The following is a 4,719-nucleotide window of genomic DNA, read 5'->3' on the forward strand; positions in this document are numbered from 1 at the left end:
CTAAATTAATCATTTCATATTATCCGAAGTATTTAAGTTAATACATTTTAATATGGAGTATATAAAAATAGTCAATGAATTGTGAGAGTAATGCAATATTGCTGCCGCATTTACTAGAGGACAGGGAGGTCATCGTATTCCCTTACCTATAGCAGTACTTGATTCATGGTACATGCTCAAAACATGTTTGTTGAATGAGGTTGCTGGGATGAAAAAAGTGAAAAAAGTTCATGGAAAATATACATAATATTCAAATCTGAATTGGTGGGGTATTCATTTTGGCAACACATATGCTAAAATTAAAATGATGTAGAGAAGATTAGCATGGCCTCTGCGCAAGGATGACATGCAAATAAGCATTCCAATAATATTCAAAAGTGAATTGGTGGGTAGTATATGTATATATATTTTTAAAGTGGCTTTTTTATTTTTTATTTATTTTTTACTTTTTTGTTGTATAATATAACATATATACAAAGCAAAGAGAGAAAAAGGCAAAAGTTTCCAAATCACTCTTCAACAGATAGTTACAGGACAGAGCCAGAAGTTTGTTATGGGCTGCTGCGGTAGTTAGATTCATTTGTCAGCTTCGCCAGGTGAAGGCACCTAGTTCTGTTGCTGTGGGCATGAGCCAATGGTACGTGAACCTCATCTGTTGCTCATTACATCTGCAGTCGGCTAGGAGGCATGCCTGCTGCAATGAATGACGTTTGATTTAATTGGCTGGTGTTTAAATGAGAGTGCAACGTAGCACAGCCCAAGCAGCTCAGCATAACTCATCTCAGCACCCGCAGCTCAGCCCAGGCCTTTGGAGATGCAGAAAGGAATCACCCCAGAGAAAGTTATTGGAACCCAGAGGCCTGGAGAGAAGACCAGCAGAGACCGTCCTTTGCCTTCCCATGTAAGAAAGAACCTCAGATGACTAAATTAGCTTCCTTTCCTCTGAAGAATTAATGAAATAAATCCCCTTTTATTAAAAGCCAATCAATCCGTCTCTGGTGTGTTGCATTCCAGCAGCTAGCAAACTAGAACAGCTATCATACCATCATCTCAGATTTTTCCTCCTAGCTGCTCCAGAACATTGGAAGCTAGAAGGAATATTTTTTTATCATCATAATTGACTTTTTTTCTTTTTTGTGAAAAATAACATATACAAACAAGCAATAAATTTCAAAGCACAGTGCAACAATTAATTGTAGAAGAAATTTCAGAGTTTGGTGTGGGTCCACAATTTTAGGTATTTACTTCTAGCTGCTCTTAACATACTAGAGACAAAAATATCAATATTATCACTCATACTTATTTGTCAAACCCTATAACTCCACCATCACCTTTGATCCTTCTCCCACTCTTTAGAGGTATTTGGGGTATGGCCATTCTAAGTTTTTCATGTTTGAAGGGGCTGATAATAATATGGGGTAGGGAGGTCGAACTAGTTGATGTTATGGAGAGGCTGGCTCCTCAAGGTTTTAGGGCTTATCTGATCCCGGGCCCCATCCGGAGGGTGCAGGTTTCTGGAAAGTTACCCTAGTGCATAGAACCTTTGTAGAATCTTATATATTGCCCTAGTTGTTCTTTAGGATTGGCTGGAATGGTTTTGGTTGGGGTTTGGCAGGTTATAATAGGTAGCAATGTCTAACTGAAGCTCACGTAAGAGTGACCTCCAGAGGAGCCTCTTGATTCTATTTGAATTCTCTCAGCCATTGATACCTTATTTGTTATAATTCTTTCCCCCTTTTGTCCGGATGGCATTGTCGGTGGGTAGTATATTAAAACAACGATGCCAAATGCTTTTTTGGCCTTGAGCACATCTTACCTCTGTCTTTGTCAAAAGTTTTAAATTGATGTCTTTTTCCCTCCCTGTGGGAAGATATATGCCAAATTTTATAATGGAAACAATTTCACAGAAAAAAAATTATGTCAACGTTTGGAATGGATGTCTATTAGCCAATATTCATAATTGGCATAGATCATTATGGTCTTGAGGCTTACTATTAGCAGTTAAGATTTTATTAGGAAACTGACTATATTGATTCCTTTTGTAATGGATCTCACAAAGAACTGACAGGACCTATGCTATAGAGTGCTTTCTAAAAAATCTTAGGTTGAACTGAAACCAGAAAAATCTTAACATTCTTAAAAAAAAGACTTTGGATGGTATGTGCAAATATTACAGTTTAATATATGCTGTTTAAGTAATTTCTTAATTCTATCCAAATAATATACAGATTGTCCAACTATTATTCAAACCAGAGAAATGACTTTCTTTCCTTTAAAAAGAAAATGTATTTCTTTACTCTAAAACCCTTTTATCTATATGATAATTTATGTAAATTAACAGCATGTCTTAGAAATCAGAAGGGTCTTGAGAGAAATCCCTGGAATTAAGGGTTTAAGTTTGATGAAAGTAGAAAGAATTTTTGAATACTGAGAAAGTCTTACTTAGGAGGGAAGCACATAGATGTGGGGATTATACTGATGAGAGAAAACAAATATCCTGCCTCCAAGAAGTTTATTAGAGTAGGAAAAGACAGCAGAAGTAACAGAGTCAGTAAAGTGTATAGTTAGTTATAAGATTATAGATGTTTTGTAAAACAACAACAACAATTAGACCTGGTAAGGGGAACAAGAGTTCATTGTGGGAAGTGTGGTGGGTAATGGTGACGTTTTCTACCAAGTTGTCATTGTAGACTTCAATGAGAAGATGACATTTGAGTAATGACCTGAATAAAGTGTGGAACTTAGCCATGTGGATATCTGGGGGGAACAAATCATAAAAACCCTAAGATAATCAATAAAGAAGCCCGTGCACGCTATGTAGGATGAGAGAGAGAGAGAGGGTGGGGGGAGTGTGATGAGGTCACAAAGGCAATGCAGGCTACTCTAAGGACTATAACTTGTGCTTTGAATGAAGAAGCTCTGTGCAGGATTTTGAACAGAGAAGTGGTCTGATAATTTGTAAAAGGCTTATTCTGAGTGTTGGGTTGAGAGTAGTTTGTGGAGGACAAGGAAGGAAGCAGGGAGGCTATGCAGGATAAAAGATGACCACATCTCAGAACATGGTAAGAGGTGTTTGGTTTTAGTTAGATTTGAAAATAAAGTCAACGAGGCTTCTTGATAGACTGAATATGGGGTGTGAAAGAGAGAGGGGAGTAAAGATGACTCCAGAATCTGGGGCCTCAGAAACTAGAAAGCAGGAGTGATCACTAAGATGTGGAAAGTTGTGGTGTTGTAGTAGTTTTCTATGCTGTGTAACAAATGATCTCAGATTTAGTGACTGATAACAACATACATTTATTATCTTAGTGTCTGTGGGCCAGGAGTCTGGGCCTGGCTTAACTCATTCCTCTGCTCACAGTCTCTCAAGGCTGCAATGGTGTCAGCTGAGCTAGGGATCCTCTTTCAAGCTCATGTTGGGGGAATTCAGTTCCTTGTGGATGTAGGACTGAGGTCCATATTTGCATGCTTAGTTTTTGGCAAGGGGTAGTTGCAGCTCTTATAAGCCACCTGCAGCTACTTGCAGGCCCTCTAACAATATCACAGCTTATTTCTTCAAAGACGGCAGGAAAATCTCTGCCTCTAGTCTATAAAATCATGGAATTGACATCTCATCACCTTTGCCACATAATATAACCTTATTGAGAAATGACTAACATATTTACAGGAATTGTTCACTCTCAAGGGGATGTGAGTATATAAAGTTTCTACTCATTGTGTAGTTTATTTTCCTGGCTGCTAAAACAAATACCAGACTTGGGGTTGGCTTAAATAACAGGAATTTATTGGCCTATTGTTCTGAGGCTAGAAGAAGACCAAAATTAAGGCATCATCAGGGCTTTCTCCCAGAAAACCATTTCATTCTGGGGCTAGCTGTTGGCCATCCTTGGCCCTTGGTTTTTCTGTCACATGGCAATGCACATGGCATTGGATGAACTTCACCAAGTTTGGTTTTTGGTAAGTTGCCTCTAGCTGCCATGGTCTGGCTCCTTCCATGGCCTTTAGTCCTCATTCTCTGCAGGTCATTTGGTATCTTCTGGATTTGGTACCCTCTGGTCCCAGCTGCCAGCTCCTTTTGGATTTAATTTCTGCAGCTTTGGTGATTTCTGCAGCTTTCCCAGAAAATGGGAACCGTGTATTCTCCTGTGTCACTGAAGAACTTGCACAATCTCAGGTCATCTATACTTGGAGCACCATGTGATAGTTGTACGAATTTGCTTCAACGTAATTGACGGGCAGAGCACCTGAAGGAAGTTGGATCTATTTTCTTTCTAGTTTGTCTATGGTTGAAATATTGCTTTGGGTACTTAAATTATTTGCAAACCCTGTATCAGTGGTTCTTAAATTTTTTTGCTTGGAACCCTTTTAAATTCATAAAATTATTTAGGACACCAAAGAATTTTTGTTTCTATGGCTTATATGTGTCAATATTTATTGTATGTGTTAGGGTTCTCCGTACATTGGTTCTGGCACATGTGACTGTAGGGATGGGCAAGACCACATTCCTTAGGGCAGGCTCCTAACTGGGAACTATGAGGGTTTTCAGTGAATTCCCCAGGAGAAGCTGGCTGGCTAAGCAGAGGTGGAATTTCTTTCTGCTGACTGCTGAAATCTCTTTTAAGACCTTCAAATGATTAGAAATGACTTCTTCTCTTTGTTGAATGCAGTCTCCTTAGTTGATTATAGATGTAATCAGCCACAGATGCAATTACATTATTGAGA

General features: G+C 38.7%; 1 non-coding gene across 1 annotated transcript; it reads left to right on the plus strand.

The window, feature by feature from the left end:
* Positions 1-269: 269 nt before the first annotated feature.
* Positions 270-372, plus strand: LOC143668671 (U6 spliceosomal RNA). The gene has a single exon (XR_013168533.1). It is a non-coding gene; the product is annotated as a U6 spliceosomal RNA (small nuclear RNA).
* Positions 373-4,719: the final 4,347 nt, after the last annotated feature.

The sequence above is a fragment of the Tamandua tetradactyla genome, chromosome 24, assembly GCF_023851605.1.
Source record: "Tamandua tetradactyla isolate mTamTet1 chromosome 24, mTamTet1.pri, whole genome shotgun sequence".
Taxonomy (NCBI): Eukaryota; Metazoa; Chordata; class Mammalia; order Pilosa; family Myrmecophagidae; genus Tamandua; species Tamandua tetradactyla.